Source organism: Sebastes fasciatus, chromosome 16, assembly GCF_043250625.1.
Source record: "Sebastes fasciatus isolate fSebFas1 chromosome 16, fSebFas1.pri, whole genome shotgun sequence".
NCBI lineage: Eukaryota > Metazoa > Chordata > Actinopteri > Perciformes > Sebastidae > Sebastes > Sebastes fasciatus.
Genome location: NC_133810.1, coordinates 24,915,926 through 24,939,940, shown reverse-complemented (window position 1 = coordinate 24,939,940; position 24,015 = coordinate 24,915,926). Strand labels below are relative to the sequence as shown.

The 24,015-nt window shown below is 44.0% G+C and overlaps 1 protein-coding gene across 1 annotated transcript in view; it reads left to right on the top strand.

The window, feature by feature from the left end:
* The window catches only part of lhfpl7 (LHFPL tetraspan subfamily member 7), a 113,257-nt gene that overhangs the window by 65,901 nt on the left and 23,341 nt on the right, over positions 1-24,015 (top strand). The window lies entirely within an intron of this gene.

Here is a 24,015-nt window from a genome sequence, read left to right as displayed (position 1 = left end):
AATGATCATGAAGCTGGGAAGAATTCCAAATGGCAAACGCTTAATTGAGAAAAATGAAAGGGACAGCGGCACGATTCATTCGTCTAAATAGAGGAACGAGGGGCGCAGGGGGGTCGCCCCGTCTTCAATTTCTCATTTCTTTGCCGCCCCTTCAGCCACTTGCTCAAAAGGGAATGTGGGAAAATTTCATTAGGTGAGGTGTGGGATAAATCAACATGACGAATCTCTCCGCTCACCTTAATTGTGTTTCGCTCAGCAGACTGGGCCCGCCGCTGGATGTTGTGGATGCTCGTGGTCGTTGGGGAAGGTGATGGTGATGGTGCATTCATGTGCATGATATTTGTTAGGAGTTAGAGAAACATACCAGAACGATGTGTGCTGCGCCTTTGAGTTCTATCCACATACAGGATAGAAAGATGGATGACATGACAGCTCCCCAAAAGTGAAGCCAAAACATCTCAATCGCCCCCTAGTGGCTGGCTGCAGTATAGGTCATAAGTGTTCATTTTTCTGACAAGTTTGGTTTTAATTAGTTATTTGATTCTATAAAAAAGTGGGTGAGACGTCATGATTGACAGCTGTGATTGACAGTTGCTCTGAGTGAAGTAGTCACGCAGCCGGAGGCTCAGGAATAGAGTGCTACAGGAATGAGTTAGCATTTTAGCACTTGTGGTTCCCTCGTCTGGAAGTCAATGGGTTTTTAGTTAGATGCCTGAAATAAGGTCTGTAGTTAACACAAGCTGAAGCTCGTGAATTTTGAAGTTTTTATGTGTCTTAAAGAAGGCGGTTGCTAACAAGTGGCTACATGAGACTACTAAACGTCATCATGCTGCCTTTACAGCCTCGTTGTGAATACTCGACCGTGGTGTAGTTCGTTTATAGCCTAACGTTAGCTTTTTATTTCTGGTGATTGCATTCACACTTCAAAAGTTACAGAAGTGGTGTTCATTTGTGAAGATTATCTTGCTGAACAAAACGTGCAAGTATCATAAATGTGTGTTTGCCGCCGAGCTTATTTTCTGCAGTAATGCAGAAGCCAATGGAAAAATCCCATTGGCTTTTTTTCGAGGGAACCAGGGCGATGCTAACTTACTGGTTGGCCTACAAAAATACATCATCCCTGAAGCACTTTATTGTACGAGAGAGGAGATGTAACTTTAACTTTCCATAATTGTCACTAGTCTGTGTAATAAAACGTGTCAATTTGCTAATTAATGTAGTTGTAAAGATATTATGGTTAGTTGTTGTGTCTTTCTAGCCCAACAGGTGCTAACGTAGCAGCTAGGTGGCTCATTCCAGCAAGCTGCGGCCGTGCTAGACTCGTGATTGGCTCGGGCGAGTGTGTGGGCGGGACCTCGATACTGCGGCTCCAGCCCTCCAATTCTGGTTCCAAATGGCGTCAAAAATGGCTTTTGTACAGTGGGAGGAAGTTGAGACGCGTCATCCATCTACAGTCTTTGGTTCTGTTAGAGTTCTGTCAAGCTAAGGTTATTGATGTCAGAGTGAAGAGTTAACACGCCCGGGTCCAAAGGGCTGACCCGGTAATGAACCTCTCATTAGTGACATCATTAGCTGCCGCCTCCCACGGTTTGAATCACACCTCAGGGAAGAGCCAGCAGGTAAATCACCTCGTAGCTCCGTCTCTCGCTAAAGGCTGTGCAGGGCCTCCTGCACTGGGTAGGGGTTAATGTGGGTGACCCCACCCACCAACCCACCTTCTCAGCCCTCCACCTCCCCACCAGCTTGGCTCAATCCATCACTCCCAGCCGACCCGGCCTAATCTGTGATTATGTGTCAAGCAGGAGGCCATTTATTCCAGATTAATTTATTCATCTTCCTAGTGTGGCTTCCGCTGCGGGGGATTGATGGCACAATATATCTGAGGAAAAGAGAGCAGGAGAGGAGAGAGATCATCCATTTCTATCCTTTAGCTCTGTGCGAAGGCTGCATATCAGTTTGTTTTACCGTCTCCCCTCTCCGTCACGCTAAACCCTCGTCAGGCCACGTGCGACGGACAATTAATCAGGCGATTAAAGAAAAACTCTGAGGATATTAGCGAAGTTCTTCGGCCTACATCTTCCTCTAAGTGTGCCTTCTGGATGGGTCATAACTTTCTTGATAGTTAGTGCTAATATTTCTCTCTAATAGGAAAGCCGAAAATCAAAGTCTTAATCTGAGTGAACTCTCGGCTCTTCCGCTTCCTCTGCACCCTTCTCCATATTAAAGACGTACCCTGAGGTTTTGGAAAGTCAGCCCTTTGATCAACTTAATGTTGCGCAGCAAGAACATTTGTATCCTCTTCACATCTTACAGTTAGATTCTCTGGTGCTGCTCTTGAGATTATGTAAAACTAGTTGGGTGTATTACCATGCACTGCACACAATGGCTCATCCTTAAACCACATTCTGGTTCAAGCCCTTTGTTTTTTGTATGAAAACACACAGATGCTACACTTAGTTTTTCTTATCCACCATATTCAGTCTCAGAGTGAGGACATAATGAGTGCAGAGGGGTGCTGAGGTGAATACTGAGCGTTTGCGAGCGACCAATAAAGAGGCTCATTCATTCATCATGGTGCGGATGAACGGCATCAGGCCATATGTTTTATTTTGAAGGGTATCTAGAGAGTGGCTGCAGTTTATTTTATGGGTTTTCTCTCCTCAACACAATCCACAACTCGCCGTCCTCTCTCTCTCTCTCTCTTTCTTTCTCTCATATCGCTGATATTCTGAGCCGCCGCTCGGTTTTAAATGTGAAGTGGATCTCCAGGACTGTGAAGGCTCATTACGGAGCTCTTCCGAGCCCGTCGACGTGCCTTCGCCGGCTGATAGGCATGGTGGTGGGCACTCATAGAGGCAGACAAACACAGACATCCAATCAGCTCTTCCACCTGGTGGGCTGTTGACGCCTGCCTGTGTCTTTAAACTTTAAAAATCTTGCAGAGATGTTTATTCTAGGCAGGCGGCGATGGCTCGCTCTTGTTTTTGAGGGCTACGGATAGACAAGCAGCGGAGAGGAGACTTTTAAGGTTACCCTTTGGCTGCCTGTTTGATAGGGGGGGATAGAGGAAGGTAGGACTTGAAGCTGTGCTTTTGTAGAGGAGAGGAGAAATTGCTTCTAAATCTGTTACACCTATTTAATCCCATCTAAACCTCCACTCCTGTATTTGCAGTCCCAGCAGCAGCAACATGGTGCTTGTTTTTGAGAATAACAACTTTTCCCCGCTGAAATATTTACCCTCTCCTGTCAGTCTAATTGCTCTGTGAACACGTTCACACGCTCTGGTTTTGTGCTCTATTTCTCGCTGCAACGCGCCCCTGCTGCAAGATCTCTCCGCGGCCATAGAAATATTGTCAAGGCTCTCGCACTTCTTGTGGTGCGATTAAATTCACAGCTCATTATGCTGCCCACTTATTGCAGGTTGCGCTGGGTAAACGCATTAGCAAAATGCCTCAAGTGTGCTATGTAGATGTGAGGTCAGAGAGGTGTCCGGGTAATAATGGGATTGTGTCGAAACGAATGTAGAGGCAAAGTTAACGTTTAGATGAATAAAAGTCAAATATGAAGACGTTTTAACTGGTGAGATACGGACAAGAGGGCCTTAAAAATCTACTGCTTCAGCCAGATGCTAAAAGAGACTGCATCAAGAAAGACTGATGGGGAGGGGGCTTATTGAAAGTCAAGTCAAACACACCTCTTCCATCCCTTCCTCATCCTCCTCCTCTCTCTCTCTGTCTACTTCTATCTCTTCCTCATCGCTCCCTGTCTCCTCTCTGCTCCGTCCTCCCAGATGTGCCACATTAATTCCACAGCTGCTGTCGCCATTAATGTTCACCGTCACAGCTTGCGCACCCCTCGTTTTCAGCGTTTTCAGCCCCCTCACCGCTACTTGTGTCTGTACGTGTGAGCCCAAGTCCTGTCTGTGTATGTGTGTTTGAGAGAGAGAGTAGGGGAAGTGCAGCAGCTGTTGGCCCTCCGCTTCCTAGTAAAACTATAGTGGCGGTGGCGTGAGGAGGGCAAAGCAGCAGATTTACTCACTCATGGAGATGTCATCAACAGCGGCGCTCATGCTTGTCCGTGACTCGTGCGCACAGGGACGCGCACACACAAACGCGCACATACAGCATCAGCACCACCACTCTCTTTCCCATTTAAAACAGCCGTGCCTGAGAAGATTTCAATAATCCCCGCTCCACAGTGGGCTGTTTTTCCAACACATTGCACAGGCCAGTCGAGCCCGATGGACGATATCTGTTCTTTCCCCCCAGCACCCCCCTTAAGCCCTCGATGCCCCCCCTCCCTTTCCCCTTTAAAACAAAGTGTGGATGTTTTGTCTGTTTCTATTTGGTGGCTTTAAAGTCGGCTAGGCAGAATATTTTTGCATTATTTGACAAAAAATCCATAATAACCTTTCAGCATATTGTAATTCAAGTGTTTTCAAGAGAAATCTAGACTTCTGCACCTCCTCAAGGCTTTGCTTTCAGTATTTAAAAAATTGAGCCCGTGACGGGAGACTTTGGCCAATCACAGGTCATTTCAGAGAGAGAGCGTTCCTATTGGCTGTTCATTCAACGGAGGCAGCTGTCAATCACTCGCAAACTCCAACCAAACGGTCAAACTAGGCAGCGCTGATCAAATATGAATCAATATTCTGTTACTGTAATGCCTATTTCTCACTTGGTGTTTCCTCAACTGATCTCAACATGGCAGCCGGCTCACAAACTTTCTCGATTTACAGCTAAACAGTACACTACAAGATGTTTCTGGAAAGAGGTGAGAAATAGGCATTACAGTTACAGAATATTGATTCATAGTTGATCAGCGCTGCCTAGTTTGATCGTTTGATCGGAGTTCGCGAGTGATTGACAGCTGCTCAGAGACGGCAAGGCTCCAGCTTTGCTCTGATTGGTTGTTTTCCTCCGGTCTGTGAAATCTTGCAGATGCCATTAGGAGCACCGGAGGACACAGAGGGACATGATTTCTTTCAGATTACCTGTCTCATGTACTACTGTCAGGATAAAGTGATCGTTTCATAAACATATCTTTTTTTTTTAATCATATTTGCTCCGATCTCGCCTACTGCAGCTTTAAGGCCACCCATGCACTGAATCTCAATATGCAGATACACATCTAAAAAAATAATGAAATAAAAAGAAGTTTAAAATACAGCATCCACCGATAGTGATACATTTTTAAATTCTCACTGCAAACCCATTCATTATTAATTTGTTTACTTACCAGCTCTGCCTCTCTTGTAATCCTGACCTGCTGGTTAATACAGAAGTGGTTTTATCCTGGGCTCATTAAAGCCCGCCGGCATTAAACTGATTTGTGTGTGGTTTTGTCCTTTTGCATAGTGGTACCATTACCTATTTGTTCTGTAAGTCTCTCTCTCTCTCTCTCTCTCTCTCTCTCTCTTACTCTCTCTCTCTCTCTCTCTCTTACTCTCTATCTCTCCTGCTAAAGACGGTTAATTTGAAAGTGGAGGGAGGTAATTGAAGGTCACACCTTTGTGTTGGCTGCCCGGCTTAATGAAGGCTGAAAGAGTCCTGAGTGCAATTCAGAAGCGGTGAAAACGCACATTTTCAGCCGTTTACACCGGGGATTGCCGGTCTGTGAGTATCTTGTGTAGACAACGTAGACGGCACAGATCTGTGTGTTACAGAACTTGCATCTGTTCTCCATCATTGCTTTCATTCATTCTCATAGCGATATGAGGACAAAAGGGTCCTGTGGTGGCAATCTTAAAGGGGCACAATTTTACACATCACCATCAGTTTATGGCTCATGAAGAGTATTACACAGCCTGTGAACACGGTTTCATGATACCTTCAGTTGCTCTTGAGGTAATCTCTGTAAACAGATTCTGTATTTACGTGCAACGGGGCAAGAGTTTGGCATCGGAAGCATTCTGGTTTCCGTTTGTAGTCCCAATCACGTTCAAGCAGGCTTTGGTTGAATGCAGGTAAACGACGTCTGACGATGATTTAGCTTTTTATTGGTTTAAAATTAGCTTGTAAACTGGCTACTCGTGGAACAATCCGGTCGTAGAGATCGTCTCTCAACTCCAACTACAGTCTTGTGTCTCAAGTTGCTAATCGGACTGTAAACGATGAGCTGATGGATTCCCAGATTGCTCTCGAGGAGCTTTGTTGAATCTGAGAAGATCCCAAGAGAGGACTTTTAGCCTTGGTCTATGGATGGAAATGTCAGTTGGTCAGTCAGATGGTCCACCTCTTTGGTCCAGACTGATTTAAGATGACATTTTGTACAAACAATTATAATCTCCAGAGGATGAAACTCACAGACTTTGGTGATCCCCTGACTTTTCCTCTAGCACCACCAAACACTTTTTGTTTTTAGTGAAATATCTCAACAACTATTGGATGGATTGTCCTGTAATTTTGTACAGACATTCATGGTGGTCAGAGGATGAACCGTAGTAGTTTGGGGGATCCTCTGACTTTTCCTCTTGTGCCGCCATCAAGTGAAATTTAAATTTCTCAAATACTTTGGCTTATGACCAAATACTGTTGATGACATTCCCATCAGCCTCAGCTCTACTTTGTTTTTAGTGCTAGTTAGCAAATTATAGCATACTAACATGCTAAACTAAGCACCGCTATGTCTAAGTACAGAGCCTCACAGAGCTGCCAGCATTGGCTGTAAACTCTCGTTTGAAGGACACTAACCAAAGTTGCACTATGGGAAATGTAGGATCCAGCGTTTTAGGAGCTTGACACATTACAAGGACTAAAACTCAGGACATCTTCGCCTCTGATGGATCTATTTTGACCATTCGTTTTTAAATCTGTCTCTTGTGTATCTCCCAGCTTCATGGAGATGTAACACTAAATCACTGGAGTATCCCTTTTAGCTACACCCTGATTGAAGATATCTGCAAATAATAACATGCAACATTTCATACATGAAAGATTTTTCTAGGTATAGTTCTCCGACTATATCGTGCCCTTATTGAAATTGGCTGCCAGGTCTTTCACTTCGCTCCCTTGCTGTTGACAGAACCTTAGCTCTGGCACACACACACACACACACACGCACACACGCACACACACAAACAGACATCAGTGAGCCATAAGACTGAGGCTGAGTGTTGGACATAGGGGAATACAGGAGCAAGGGGACCCATTGTATCTGAAGCTGTGACCCGGCCCTGCCTGCCTCAGATAACAGAATTACTGCAAATTGAACTTTAGGGTTTTCTCTATCGTTCTGCTTTTTCCTCTCACAGAATCGCTCTATCTCTCCCACTACCCATGTCGCCTCCTCCGCTGCTTTCTCTGGGATTTACGTCCTCTCGGAAAAATCATCCTCTAACTGTTCTGTTGGAGCCCGAAAGAAAGAGAGAGAGAGGGAGGCAGAGACGGAGAGGAAGTGGGAGTGAAAGAAAAGAGACGTAGACAGGGACAAAACAGATGGATGGGTGTTGGTCAGAGCGATAAAGAACAGGAAACAGACAAATAGAGAATCAAAAGGAGAGAGGAAAGTGAGACTGATGGGTTAACAGAGAGGCAGCGAGGCAGAGGACGGACGTAAAATGATGGCAAAGGAAAGAAATCAAGTAAGGGGAAAAAAGACTCAAAGGAAGGCTCCGCACTGCCCCACACCTTCCTTAATTAGGAAATATAATATTGAGAGAGGATTGAGGCGGATCAAATGCGGGAGATAATGGTTTTATCTATGGCCAACTCAGAATTATGGATACAACTGCCAAACACCATTCCAGGTTGGCTATGTGGAGTGAGAAGTGTGTGGAAAAGAAAAGCCTCAGGCCGTGATTTGCACAATTGAATTTAACAGAATTGTATGGAATGCTCTTGCATTATTAAAGACAGAAAAGGAAGAATGTCTATTAACATAAAAGTGGATTTAGAGCCTGAAGGGATAGGCAAACACAATGATAGAAATTAATCAAATCAAATGCTGATTACAGACATTTATCATTGAATTGATGCATATGAGTTTGTATCTCTTTGCATGAATTAGTGATGGTGAGTGAAATAAAACAGGGCTGATTAAGGATTATTTTCATTATTGATTACTCTATAGTTCTTTGATTAATAGTCAGCTAGCCTATTAACGTGGTAACCTAACGATCTAGCATTGTACTTCCATAAAGTTGGAGGACTCATAAGAGACAAAAAGAATGGTCAAATTTAAAGCAGCCAAAACCAATTTTTAGTTCCTAGTATGGGTGAAGCTCCAAAAATGCTGTGTCCTACATTTCCCATGATGCAACTCAATAGCATCTGTCATTAGTCCCCACCTGCCTGTTGAATGCCCACTTCTTTCAAACCCCAAACCTCCAGTTTGTAACGTAGGCTTACTTTCAAATATTTAAAGTCCCAGGCCCAATTCCAGACAACCCTGATGACATCATCATTTTTTTTGGTTCAAACTTTGGAGAGCTCCCTTCACTCAGAGCCACAGAAAACATTATGCTGTTGATGTCTTCAGCTTGCACTGTTGAACTGTTTTCACAGGCTGAATATTAGTAAACTGACTTCTGAGTGTAAAATTGGTGGAGTGCCCCTTTAAATTTCACAAAAATAGTAAAATGACTATCACAGTTTCTTCAAATTTTAATTTCCAAATACAGATTGCTTTATTTTCTCTGTCCATCAGTTAAAAATCCAAAGAGATTCAAATCACGATGACATGAAATAGAGAAAAGCAGCCAATATTCACATTTTTGGCATATTTGCTTGAGAAATAATTACTTAATTATTAATACTGTTCATTTTTTTTGTGGCAATCTACTACATGATTTATCCACTGGCTGTTTCAGCACTAAAATAAAGTGGTTTTCTTGGACCCGCTTCCCACGAGCCGGTCACACCCACATGACCCTCAGCGTCTTTGGGGTCAAAGGTCATGTTTGTGGCCAGTCAAGGCGATGTGTGCTCTTCCTGAAAGGATAGAGGACAGTCTAATGTTTGTGGTCCATCCAGGGAAGAGGATCCTCCTCTCTGATTGAATCCTTAATGGATTTCTCACCCGTAAACCCTCAGCATTCACAATAACCTTGAGTATTACTATGGTGTGCACACCATTCCTATTAAATATCACTCTCCTTCCTTGCAAGACACTATTAAATACAGCACAGTTTGCATTGTGATAGCCTCCTTGGAAGGGACTATTTGAATTTCTCTCTTGGACTTGAAGGACGAGGCGAAGTGGAATGCGACTTGTGAAATTACACACAACGTTGTGAAATTTTTCAGGAAGCAAAACACAGAAAAACACTCTCTGTTTTTCCCACAATCCAGTGAGGGGAATTGACCAGAGTGGCATATCGCCCAGATGGGCGCTCACCACCTTGGGTTAATTTTGAGGCTTTAGCTGCTATTTTCATTCTCTCCCACACTCCCAACTCCTTTGCTTGTTCCTAATTGTTTTTTAGTCTGCTCCATTTCCATCAGTTTTCTGTCGTCTGCCAAGTGGGAAGCTGTTGTCATCGTAACCACAAGTGTCTCTGGCTCTCTCTCTCTCTCTCTCTCTCTCTGTGTGTCCCTGTTTTGCTCTGCCTGCCTCTCTGTCCACCTGTCTCTGATGTGATAAATATTTATTTCCACGCCACTCTAGGAGGGGGTGGGAGGTATGACGAGGAGGGTTTGAGTGTTTTTTAAGGAGCTAACGGAATTGGAATTGGTGACTGGTACCCGGGTACAAGGACAGAGCGCACATACACACACAGATGCATGCGTGGTCTGAATGGAAGGGAATTGATTGTGGCGGCAGCCTCATGCTTTTTTACAAACCTGTCTCATTCATTGAGGGAGGCCTCTGGCTGCTTGCCCTCTCAGGGGGGTCTTCAATATCTGTTATGGGTGGGTGTGGAGGCCTGAACCATGTGCCAGTCAATTTTAATCATATAAAGCTGTCTCGGGCCTTCACTGAAGGCACGCCGGCTTTATATTCCACTCTTCCTCCTCGCTCGGCTGTTGAGCCTGAAATAGCGTTTTGAATCGTGTGCGGAAGTTTTACGAGAACAAAGGACAGTCGGAAATACTTCTTTAACGTGGAAGCTGCTTGAAGATTCAAACTCCATAAGGTATATTCAGAGACTGAAGCGTTCGTCTCTCAGCTTTTTCATTTGTTGCACAATATTGGGACTTTCATTCTGGAGTTTGAAGTGATGGACTATGGGTGTTGTGGGAGACATTTTCACAAAGTCTGGCAGCTCTTTCTTGAGTTGTGTTCTTGTTTTTCTTTGGCTTTCTATTTTAAACCGAATGCCACAAACTCCTCAGCCCTCCCATATGGCTCTCCACAACCTGGTATTTCCCGCTGTTTTCCCAGCGGGCCACAATTACAAATCTTCCTCCCACCATACGGGCCAAATCCTATAATGGCTCGGGCTGAAAGAGGTGTGTTTGCTCACAGTCTCCGTTCCTCATTCGCACAAAAATTACACGCATTAGTAGCCGTGGGACAAAGCATGGCTAAAGAGGGGGGACCTCTTTTACGCTTGCGATGTGAGATGGTGCGAGGCTGGAGGAGAAGCTGCTGCTTTGCATGGCAATAGGCCGATAGTGTGCGTGGATGAAGTCATGGGGCTGGCTACGGCCATCAAACAGAGGCTGAATGTGAAGGAGGCCGGGCCCGGACGCTCCATGGCTAATTGTGTTACCCAGAGAAAGCCCGGGCTGGCCTGTTCTCAGCCATTGAGGAGTGGAGGCGCAGGTTTGAAGCCTTGAATAGTCCCCGGTCTCTCTGAATGGAGCCTTCCAGAAACTGAGAATGGCTGAAAGACAAAACAAGAGGAGGAATGTGATTATTGGATTTCCCAGAGAGTACACTGTGTTGGCAAACATTCAGTTGAAAGAGTTCAGTGGTGCTTTTCTGGAAGCTGATACTGTCTCGGCTGAATGTGTGGTGGGGCAACATTCACGCTAAACAACTGGCAAAAGAATGAAATGGTTCAACACTCCTCAGTGGTAACAGTTCCTGGCCATGGTGACGATTAGCCTTAGATTACCTCGTATTGATCCCAGATAGGAATCTGTGTTTATAGCTCACTTAGACACCTGGAACCGGACCTACCAAAGGGGTCTTTGGTCATCTATTCTGCACAGATCGAACTACCTCCTTATATACAGCTACTCAGGATACACAGCACCTGGACTAGATGGTATCCATCCATCTCTGTTTCATTGTCCTTTTCCTTTCTTTCTCTTTTGGGTCATAATTTACAATGACCATGACAATACTGGAAAAAAGTAAGATTTACATCCATCATATACAGTAAAAGTCTCTCCTGGACAGGTTGGCGGTGTTGCAGGATGAAGCACCAATAACCTGTATCATCTCCTCCACCTTGACTCTGCTGACCTTGGGGTGCTGGGATATTTAACCACAGATATCCTTGAGCCTCGCTATTTTTTTTATGTCTCTCCTAACCTTTTAAAAAATGTTCTACTCGGCCAATCCCTTAGTTTATAATCTCCATCCATCTCTGTCGGCCGGCGAATGCACCCCGGAAAGCCATAATCGGATTCTGGTGGCATTAAACAGCGAATGGCCGCCGTCATTGGACAACCTGCTGGTAACCAGGTTAAGAGGGGAACACCGCATTTGTCAAGTGTCAGGGCTGAAGCGCAGGCAACAGATATGGACATGTACTGTACACTCGCTCTGTAGTCTCGTAGGAATTCACACGAGGAATTAGGATGAGGATGGAGGAGGGGGGGGCTGTCTCATTTCATTTACTGTCAAGCTGGACGTATGAGTTAATAGGCTTCCTTAAGCCGAAATGAAGATTTTAAATGTAAGGAGGTCAGGAAGATAACCTCTCAGAGGATGTGTTGCTGCAATATTGGGTTAATTTGTATTTTTACTTTCATATATATATACAGTATATATATGTATATATACTTTTCTATTTATTTATTTACTTTATTTATTTATTTTTATTTTCTGATTCACTTGATTTGGGTTATTTTTATTCACTTATCTAGTTATCTAGCAAAATTGACCTTGTTCTGAAAAACAAATTACGATGCTTTTGTGTAACGGCCTTTAGTGATATTTTTTTAATAACTGTTGGGTTATTTTATTTACACCCATACTAAAATATGGCTATTTTGACCAAGTGTTGGACACGAAAAGCTCAGTTTTGCCTTAAAATTGTCGCAAATTTATGGTTGGTTAATAAAAAATAAACATATATTTAACAAAGTTTATAAAGAGCCAGAGTTTGGAAGCATACCATATTTTAATTTGAGTAAATTACCCTACAGTATTATGGAAAATAACACTAAAACTGGGTCAAACAGTCAAATTGTCTTGGGTTTGATTGGTGCCCCGATGGTTTTCTACCTATGGGTACTGGGTAAAGTTAACCCATCGGTGGTTTTGACCCGGTGACCTTTAAGGAATTAGAACAAGTGTCTCCTCATGTACAAATTGTGCATTTCCCTCTGCCTGCCAAGTGAGCTGTGTTGCCCGTGTTCCTTCAGCCGGCGATATTCATTTCAGACGTCTGCATTGTTTGTTCTGGAAATGAGAAATATGTATCAGACACGGTGCGATGTCTCATTCATCACCGGCTCCCACTGTCCGAGTATCTCACCACCGGAGACAGATAGATATGGCGGGGTATTGTCTGCGGCTGACACTGTTGTCAGAAACGGTCATTGTGGATGAGAATGCGTCTCATTCCCGGGACAGATAAAGCAGAGCCCTCTCTCTTTCCCCTGTAATTGTATTCCGTCTCCATGCGCCGCAGATGTAAGTATCAGATGATATGAGTAATGAAAGTCCTGAAATGAGATGCTTTCCTTTTTCAAGTGTCACCCACAAACTTGTTTGTAGCCGGTTGAGAGGATGGATAGATTGTTTGCACGTATGTGTGTGTGTGTCTAAGGAGGGGGAAACAGTGATCGGTAATCATTTGGATGGGGGAAATGAGGCGCCTCATCAATCACGCGGCGTTCGTTAAAGGTTACGTCGCCACATCTGAGGGAACGTAGTCGGCCTTAGCGAGGGGAATAAAAAAGTAATTATCCTTTATCATCAGCCAAAGGAGACTTGACATAATTAGGTTTTTTTTTAAAGTTTGAAGCTGATTTGGACTTCCTGTCCTTGGGGATTAAATATATCCGCCAATCATTGGACTGTTCGCCCGCTATCAGGTCGTCTCCTAACAAACCCTGAGACAGAAAGTTGTCCCCGGCTTCATCTATTGATCAGCCATGACGATCTGTGTTGCACCTCCGCTCTCAGGTCATTATATTTATCTCTTCTGAATGCTGCTCACTGTCTGTGTTGTGTCTTCATGACCTGACACACAATGCCTCCATGCCCATAATAATATGATGATGATGTGTGTGTGTGGGGGAGAATGTCCCCTCAGGCATCAATAAAGTATCACACTGAACATTAATAAAGCCGTGTTGTTATTGGCAAGGCCACATTACTCAGACCTCATTTTCACAATAGCTCGTCTCTTAGTAATTGAATATTACGTGTCCATTTTGGAATGGACACGTAATATGTTCTGATGTCTGCTGCTCTTAAACTCAGAGCCCTAAACCCTGAAAATATTACATCCTAAAAGCTTCTTTTATAGTGCTACACTGAGTTTCATTTTTCATATTTTTCAGATGGCGGAGATCTCATTTTACAGTTTCTATCGCTCCCTGAACAATCGGAAAGTATTATAAAGCATTCAATGTTTTTTGAAATAACTATTTATTCACTATAGATAGATAGATTCATATTTCACATCTGTTCATGTTTATTTTCACGTCACTTCAAACTTTATTTCAGGACTGCAGTCAGGTATGTTCAGACCTTGACACAGCAAGCCGACGGTCGGCCGTTGGCCTAGTTTTTTCGGTGTGTCCCGCACTAGTCGGCTCTAGTCTGCACTTGTTGGAGGTTTTTCAGCCGATTCAGCATGTTGCAGCGGCCACCGTCGGTTAGAGAAATCACTCTGATTGGCTGTTCAGCTTAAACGAATCAGTACACAGGAAGAGAAACGGAAGTGAGTAAGGTCAATGAGTAAAGTCAAGAGGAAAAACACTGAAGTGTCTTCTCATTTTTCATCTTCATCTCATCTGATCATTCCAACACAAGGATATTTTCACAACGATATGGCCATCTGGAAAGAAGCTAAGTGGTGTGAAAATGGTCAGCAAACACTGCTTTGTTTCATGTAGGTATCGTAACAACGGCTTGTATATCCGCAGACCTCGGTCTTCTGGATTCCCTTTCTGAATGACGAATACAGACTACAGTGACTTGCTGGTTGGGAGAGTTATTTCCTCTCACGCAGGCGCAGAACGTACGTGGTACCTGGCCGTCGGGTGTAGTCTTTGCGGTGTGTTAGGGTGCATCTTGGCGGCTAAAACAAAGGCGACGCAACAGGCGGTCTTCGACACCGCCAGTTCTCTGATGTCCGGTTGGTGTGTCCCCAGCTTTACGGACAACTACAACTACTGAAGTGCACATAGTAATCCTCAGACATCCCAACCGCAGATTGAACTGTAATGATTTTGAATTAAAGGAGGACAAGGACAAGGTGGCTTCTCTTCCCACCGTCGTGGAGCTTCTAATTACCTGCCATCCTCCTTTTGTCTGGTGGACTTCACGCTGGGTTGTGAAGGCAGAGAGAAAGAGAGGTAAGAGAGGAAGAATTATGGAAAAAGGGGGCAGAATGAAGGAAGGGGGTTGAGGGACTGTAAGAGAAAGAGAGAGTGAAAGCCAAGTGAAAATCCATATACATGATTTATACCAGTGCGACTGTGTGCGGTAGGCAGGAGTTATCTTTTATTTATGAGGGCATCAGCGGCAAAGCGCCCAGATGTTAAGCTGTGTGGGGATCTCATCTAGCCAGAGTCGCTCTCTGGCAATAAAGCTAGAAGGTAGAGGCTGTTTGGAGCTGGGGAGGGCGGGCGGCGTATGGATATGTGTGTGGAAGAGAGACGAGGCTTTGTCTTCTTTGACAGGAAGCTTCAGGCTAGATAGTTGTGGCTGTAAGCGCAACCTTAAAACTTCTGTTAGATCTGTTGAACTGGAAACCAAAGAAACAAAGAAAAAAAAAGAAGTGTTGATGGAGCCATTTACTGGACTGGCTCATTTTCCGCTCTTCCATTATTTATGTGTGGAAGACAAGACACTTGTTGTTTTCTCCTCTGTCAACAGCTCATCAAGGAGGCACTGAGGATTCATTATGGAAATGAAGCCCTCATTGTCACCCTCTGCAAATCAGATGCAAAATCTCCACGCCGAGCATCATAATCATCATCAATCTAACCTTCACATTAGCGCGGCCTAGATATGAAAAACACGCCTGGCGTCCTAATAGCACTAATAAAAGACGGTTGCTAATGTTACCCTGCAGCCACCCGAGGGTGGAGGTTGCTGACGGGGCAGGCGGCTCATGTGGTTTGCATGTTTGCTCCAAAGCGAGCTTTTTCAAAGTCGCTGACAAAATGCCTAACAGCCCCGGGGCGGAGTGCAGAGAGGTTTGTGAACTGTAACAGAGGGAAAGGTTATACGCTCTGACCGGGTCACCGAAACCCTCCAGTGACCCAGCAGGTCGGGCAGTTGTGTTAGTTTAACTGTGGCTTCTTTACAGCTTTGGTTGGCAGGATAACCACATTTCAAGCATCATATAACCAGAGTGTGTTCCTTTTTTCCAAGGACATACAAGTACTCTAAAGCCTAATGCTGCTTTTAGGGCTTGTGTGCATGTGTAAAGCATGTACAATGTGGATTCTGCTTGCTTATAACAGAGGCTGGGATGATATTTTCCAAACCAGTCTTGGCTTGCAGGGTAAATTAAGATTTCATCCACTGGCTATGATATAAAATGATTATGGAAACTGTGTAAATGACCTTGAAGAGCTACTGAAGGCAAAATAAAAGCCGGTATGCAGCTTAGGAAAACAAGTTTGGTGTCGTTGCAGGGAGGCTATGGGTTGTGATGGTAACTTGCCCCTCCACCTCTGCTCCATTATCTCAATTGAAGCGGTTAGTTACAGTAAATGGACAGTATTAAAGTGACACTTCTTGGCTCCTGAAGCAGGTACTTGCGCTATAAAACGCATTCCATTTCAGCGCCCGAGCTGCAGCTTCTTAATAGCTCGTTCCCTGTTAGCAATTACTGAAAATGAAAAAGGTTTTGCCAAAGTGTTCTATACGGCCTGTTTGGGGATTTTAAAGTATCTTAATCTACCTTAAAGAGATCAAAATGGGGAATGAAGGGATCCCGAAACATTCCCAGCTTTCCGCTCGAGTAACCGGGGGCATCCGGACGGTTACATGTTTGATAACAGAAATCCATATAGCTTTCACATCAGCTTTGCACTGCTGCTGATGAAAGGTATAATCTCAGCCGCTGACAAATAGGGACTGTCTACTGTCTGCAAGAGGAGCGTTTCAGTATGTGTGTGACTGTGTGTCTCTCTGTGTGTGTGTGTGTGTGTGTCTGTGTGTGTGTGCATGCAGGCAGCAGACAGACAAAGAGCCACTCCCTACTGGTGGTTGAAGGCTGTTGTGTAGATGCACTTCACGTGGAAAAAAACGACGAAAGGCTGCGTCTGTTAAAATGAAATAATATTCCACAGCACAGGGGATGTAGAGTAATATATGGCATCTTATTGTTTATCTTCTATCATGGGACTATTTTTTTAATATCAGGAACTGTAGTCTAAATTAACATGGACAGGTCTCTCCCAGAACGACTGATAATGAAGGTTTCTGTCTGACATCGCATCACTGCACCGGCCAATTTGAAGAACCACTAGAGAACTAGGGATTTTTCCGTAGACATACATAAACATATATCGTTACATACATAAATATCCCAAACATAGAAATAGAATAGGAGTAACCAAGACCTGGCAATCCCATTTAAATCAACATTGCATAGCAACATAGCATCACTACTCCAGAGAAGCTACTTAGCTAACTAGCTGTATCTGTTCTCTTCCTGGCGAGCTACAACCACACTTTACGGCCCCACTGACGTGTGTTATCATCATAACAACTTACCACAATCAACATTTTCTTTTGTATTAATCAAATGACCATGGAAAAGAGTTCAATGTCCATTTTACTCCTATTCTATTTCTATGAACCCAAAGGTCTACCAATTTTTTCCATGTCACCCAGTCAGACCAGCAGCTTGTCTTTGTTTTAATAGTACATTTGTATGTCACTCTCTCTCTCTGTGTCTTATATATAAGAAAATTGGATCATATATTTTTACTAGTTTTGTTAAACCACTGATTTAAAGTATTATGAGACGTCATTTGGAAATAAATATAGTGGCTTGTAATTAAATGCGTTATCAATTACATTTTGTTTTCACTAAACATTCTGTATTTTTGTTTTAATGTGAGTACCCTGACACTGGGAGACATCTCTCAGGACTTAGAAAAAGCAAACAAACTCAAGTTTAAACCACAAATATTGCTTGTTTGCCGTTCTTAAAGACATAGTTCATCATTTTTGGGAAGTATTCGCTTTCTTGATGAGAAGATCGATACCACACTCATATCTGTCCGTTCAATATGAAGCTGGAACCCGGAGGTGGTTAGCTTAGCTTAGCATAAAGACTGGAAACAGGGGGAAACAGCTAGCCTGGCTCTGTCCAACGGTAACAAAATCTGCCTCCCAGAAGCTCACTGATTAACAAGTTATATATTGATTGTTTAATTTGTTAAAAAACAGGTGTAAAAACAACAATTTGTGGCTTACTGGGGGTTATATGTGTGGGACTATTTCTTGGCCGGGAGCAGTGACATCCTGCAATCTCCACCGGTTGCCTGGCAACCTCACATTGGCGACCAGGAGAAAAATTTTTAGCGAGAAGTGATTTATAAATATTAAATTGAATGATAATGGCAATTCAATAGTCAAATAGATTAAATTATATTTGAATTTTATTGATTTATTCAACATTTCAATCAACCTAAATCAACAGTTCACTATGTGCACACTCAGATATATGAAATGCAAATACAATCTGACATTTTCTCCACCTTCAACTCTTTTGCTTCTTCCAATAACAAATCAGTGGGAAAGACAAACCGTGTGACGCAAGTATGCCGCAGAGGACGTTAAATCTGAGGAGCGAGCCGAACCTGTAGCCAGGCTGCCGTCATTGTGCAGTATCACCAGACAGTACATCAGCCTGTATGGCATCTACTCCCCGTAGAACCTCCATTATCATAATGTCCCTGGGCTTAGCACCCCGTCCCAAAGGCCAATGGGGTCTCCATTTCACCGCTCTAATAATGGAAAGTGCCTCAGAGCCCCGCTAGAGCTCCAGGTTTATCCTGCTTAGTGTTGGACCATTAGTAATATTGTGAGTTTAGTGTGATACATATGTCCATGTGTGTGTGTGTGTGTGTGTGTGTGTGTTGTGTACATAAAAGCTTGGACAGATGTAATGTGGGAATAATTCATTGGCAGTTAATGGGATTTCAGTAGGAGCTTGTGTTGTTGACAGTTTACCGTAGCCGCCTACCTCGGTGTGAATTATTAAACGGCTGTGAATTCCTATTAGTGGTTGTGACAACGGAGCAGGCCAGACAAAGAGCTGGATTCACAGACGGCACCCACACGCACAAACAAGACAAAAAAACAAAGAAAAAGCTGCTGAACTCTCCCTCAAAGCCACAGAAACACCCATAATGCAACACATTTTTGGAAATCGCATTTGCTCCGGCCAAAATTGATTATTATTCACACATAAGTTTCAAGAATTACAGAAGTGAAATAGGGCTTAACCAGATTTCAATAAAAGCATCCACTGCTCACGGCACACTGAAAACACACTCACACATAGAACCAACAAGACTGAGGAAACAGCACTTCCCAAGTCGCAGGGAGCCTTAATTTAATTTCCCAGTGTTTGCTTTGAGATGAGACAAGGTCATTTGCATTTTTCCTCTCCGAGTATTTTTTTTAAGCTGCGACTCAGCCTGCTAGCAGAGCGGAGACACACACAGGACAAGGGAAAAGCTCAAAAAAAGCTTAGGCTTGAATAAAAAAAAGCATTGTTTTGGTCTGTTAGTGTGTGTATGCTTGTGTGTGTTGCGATTGCTCGAGGTTGTCTGTGTCTACGTCTTTGTCTGTCTCATTATGCAGAAACACAAGGTTACAGTGGCTGCCTGCTGGGTGTCAGTCCGTGTGTGTTGCAGTGTTTTACTATCCGTTCCCGGCTTTCCGCGCGAACACGGGTATCGCGGACAGCACTATTAAAAGCCAAGGTGTGCTCTCAACCCGAGCTGTCTGTCAGCATGATTGGTTGGCTGGTTGTAATCGATGGAGCCCGGCCCACAGGCCCGCCACCTAAATCCATACAGACGGTTGGGAAAGATGAGATGGCGGCAAGAAAACTGACACACACACACAAACCCCCACTCCTTGTTTAAATGGCTCCCCACTGTTTAAGACCCCATCGATCAGTTAGTGAGCGTGTGGCATTTTGACTTAAACCGTGCATGGATAATGGGCTTGGCAGGCACCATACAGATAGTGGGACAGCAGCCCAAGGAACAAGCAGAGGTGGGGGGGGGGGGGGGCTCATTAATCCAGGGGCATGCCGTGACATTGCCAACAGGCTGCAGCTGGATTGAGGAGCATCTGGAGCATCCACCCCACCCCCCTATCACCGACCCAGCCCTCTTTGGAGCAATGGTCTGGCCTGGTCTGGTGCAGTTGACTGCCAAGGCAGATGGTACATTGGGTGGGTACAGGCTGGGCATGAGATGTGCATGGGCAGCGATGTGGGTGATGGAAGCACACAGACATGCTTTGGCTTGCACTGGGCACACTGGTCATATTTACTTAGTGAGGGAGGGTAATGTAGGATTCGTGGTGGTGCATTTATAGGGCTGGACTTGGAGGGGCTTTGGGAGTTGCTAGCGTGTTGATACTTTCTGAATAAACCCAGGATCAGACGACACAATACTGACCTGAAACTGGCCTCATCCAACAGATGGAAATTTGCATTGGGCATAACAATTTGCCCTTTAATCCTCTGTAATGTGTCATAGACAACTGGTTCTGTGTAGAATGCCTCATGAGGCCTGTGGACTCAGCATTTCATGTGAATTATTTTGCCTTCTCTCACCTAGTTTGATAACATCTATCCGAAGTGATGCTGCGGTTGATCAAGTCACGGCCGGACACAGTCGCCTTATCTGACACGGCGACCATCCTGAAAGACATTAAGTCTGATGATGTCATAAAATGCATGCACCCTCACAGCATGCAAAGATTGGGATGCTAATCTGTTAAAGCGAGTGTGAGACAACCTCACTTGGTCTGGTATGACTGGTAGCTTATGGTGGCTAATGCTAACTAAAGTTAGCAAACTTAAAGCTATATATTGCTGTATAACCATAGACTGTATATAAGAAGTGGACATAATCACAGTGACGTCACCCATTGGTTTGTGGACTACCATATTGAAGCCTTGAGTTCGGCATTTTGGCCGCCGCCATCTTGTTTTTTTGCAACCAGAAACGACACAAGAGGGTAGCGCTAAGTACAGCCGAATCAGACTTCTTTTTGCAACCAGAGGAGTCGCCCCCTGCTGGCTATTGGAAAGAATGCATGTTTGAGGCACTTTAACATTGGCTTCAATTTTCAGACCTAGAGGTTGCCATCTGGTCTGGTATGACCGGTAGCTTGTGTTGGCTAATGCTAACTAAAGTTAGCAAACTTAAAGCTAGATATTGCTGTATAAGTGAATTACTGATTGAGTTTGCTGACTCTTTTCTACCTGTTGTACTATTTTCTATTGTATCACAGATAACATTTCAATAGTTTTTACCACTAAAGTAAAACAAGAAGTAAACACACCATAACTCAGCAGGAGACATGTGTTTGTTGCTTCCTGCTTATGGGTCCATTTCTCTCATTTTTGGTCAAGTTGACTAATGATGATGTCTTTAAAGCAAGTGACTCGAGAGTTTTGGGAAATGAGGGTAAAATGCAATGTTACCCTGTACTTACCACACTGTCAGGTATGACAGAGTTAAGTTGGTTTGGCTCACACAGAAGAATCCATCCAGGCAATTATTGGTCGGTCATTCACAGTGACCGGCTTTACAGATGGCTCTCTGCTGATATTTAGTTCGCACATTCATCATGCTCTGCCGTCCGGATCGCTGAGTGCAGATCTGCATATTATATTCAGTTTGTCCTTGCTGTTCTATCCGTGATGCCGCTGACGGGGTCATTCACCTCTGATGCATCGGTCCTGCTGCACCTCTGTCTGGTTCTGCTCCCACGAAATTACACCGTCATTACTGGCTAAACACACACTCAGTGGTTCCCAAACTCAGACATCAATAACCTAATCACACACCCAGTACAAGCCAAATTCCACGTCGATGCACCACAATCGCAAATGTCAACGCTAATGAATGTAAATGTATTCAGTGTAAACCTGCACACACCAGTTGAACTGTTGGAGGGCAGAGAGGTGCGACAGTGGGCATAGAGATGGACTGTCCCTCAACCACATGCATAGAAATAGAATAGGAGTAGAATGGACAATCCCGTTCAAATCAACGTAGTAGTTGCCATTGCGACGGTATATTTGCGAACTATTCAAGGTCAATGCCTAACATTAACTATTCAAGGTCAGTGCCTAACCTTAACTATTCCAGATCAATGCCTAACCTTAACTTTTTGAGGTCAATGCCTAACCTTAACCATTCACGGTCAATGTCTAACCTTAACTTTTTGAGGTCAATGCCTACCCTTAACTATTCGAGGTCAATGCCTAACCTTAACTACTCAAGGTCAATGCCTAACCTTACCTATTCAAGGTCAATGCCTAACCTTATCTATTCAAGGTCAATGCCTACCCTTAACTATTCGAGGTCAATGCCTAACCTTAACCATTCAAGGTCAATGCCTAACCTTAACCAACTCGCGAGAGTTTCCCCAATTTGCTCTTTCCTTTCTAAACACGACCATGCTTTCCTCTGACCTCCCTGTGGATGTGGAAAGAAAAAACAAACTTCTCTTTTGGGATAACAGTATTATTTTGACTCAATAGCAGATTTGTGTTGTCTTTTCTAATTACACAGATTGTTTTCTGCACACACACACAGTCTCAGCGCATCACCTCTCATTAGCCGAGACGCTCACCAAATTGTGCTGCTTAATTAGCCCAAAACACAGACAGAGGAAAATGATTTTGTGCTCGTATACGTATCCGTGCGTGTTTAGCTAAAGCCCGCTCTTCTGAACACCGAGTGTTGATGAGCATAATCTGGGCTACATATGGCTGCATTCTTGTAAACACAGCAGACAGCTTCACTCTAATTAACCCGCAAAATGAGAGGAGCAGGAGGCCGGTAGTTTGTGTGTGGGCGTGCTGGACCGGCGCTATGAAAGAGGAACCTTAGCGTGCATGGTCTCATTGCTGGGACCTGAACCGTGGAGGGAGACATCTGATAGGCTGGCGGTTCCCCCCACAGCGAGCATCCTCCGAGTCTGGGCTGTATTGTATCATCTCAGTGGGGGATTGTGGAGGAGAGACAGTGATGGTCTCATAGCTGCTTTTTAGTGCATGCTAATGGCTAATTAGGCATTTCATGACTAAAGCTGCATGGTTATTCTCATTACATGCTACTCAGTACTCCCAGAGTGCCGTAGCATTATGCTGAGGACAGGGAGAAGGCCTGACTCGGTTTCCAGTGTCTCACTGTAAACTCTCTGTATTTTGTGTATTTGTTTTGTATTCGCTGGTTATTCATAGCTGTTGGATTTAATAGTATAATAGCAACCCCCCATCTCACTCTCCATAGTGAGTTTATTTGACTGTTCAAAGTCTTTCTCCCTGACACGATAGAGGCCCTATAGATGCTTCTGTCAGCTTAAGTCCTCACCCAGGCTCTGGGTCATTAAAATGCTGTCTGTCAAACACCCTCCAAATTAGACACAGCGCCATTACATTTAAAGGGACAGTGTGTGTGTGTGTGTGTGCGTCCCTTGGTGTTAAGGGAGAGATTGGGGGGGTGGGGTTTTTCTTCTGTTGCTTAGTGATAAAGCTGTTAATAGAGTAGCCACTGAAGATGTTAACCAGTCTTTGTGCTGCGCGATAAACGCCCCAGTTATCATGATAATTTGACACGAGGGAACCCAGCACAGTGTTAATGTGACTTGGTAGATCATTGTGTGTTTGTGTGTGTGTGGGTAGAGGGACACAGGGGTCTGTAATAATAAAAGTCCTGCATCTTTCGGGGTTTGCGATGTCACCATCCTCTAACCGAGGTTTTTTTTTTTCCAGACATGCATGAGATGCCTTCGGGATGAGGGAATTGTTTGTACACAGAGAAGAGATAAGTGCTGATTTAAGGCCTTAATAACAAGGACGAAGCCTTGTCATTAAAGCTTGGCCGGTCAGTTTTGCACCTGGCTTTGTCTTCTGCCTAGTTATCCTCCCACAGATAGCGGGACAATTGAGTGGCTCTGCTCTTCCTTTGGTTGCGCGTATAGCTGCAACATGAAGCAGAATGTTTTAAAAGCCTTCTTCTTTAGATTGTTTGTTTTTTTCACACCCATTGTGTTACAAGTGCCAAGTGGCTCGAGAGACTGTTTGAGTGTAGATAAAGCTGCGTTTGTTCAAGTTTACAAGATTGTTGTTGAAATCCTACATGCATTTGAAAGATCATTTATATCCCAACTTGAACATATTACCTAAGGGACGAGTATGTAGGATCCGTGAAGAGGACCAGCTCCCTATGAGGATTTGAGGGGCTCATTTTAAGCAAACCAAAACATAACAATTTTTAGTTTCAGGTGATTATACACTAACTGAAACATAGTTTTGAATACTCAATTTCTGCTTATAGATCTTCCTAAATCCTTCACACCGGCCCTTTACAGGAGCCAAATATGCATGCACTAAAAGGCACACTTGGCCGGCCCAGCTATGTCAACAAAGCATGGAGAAGCTCGGATTAGAACACACACAGAGGGAGAGTGACTTCATTCTCTGCTCAGGTAGAC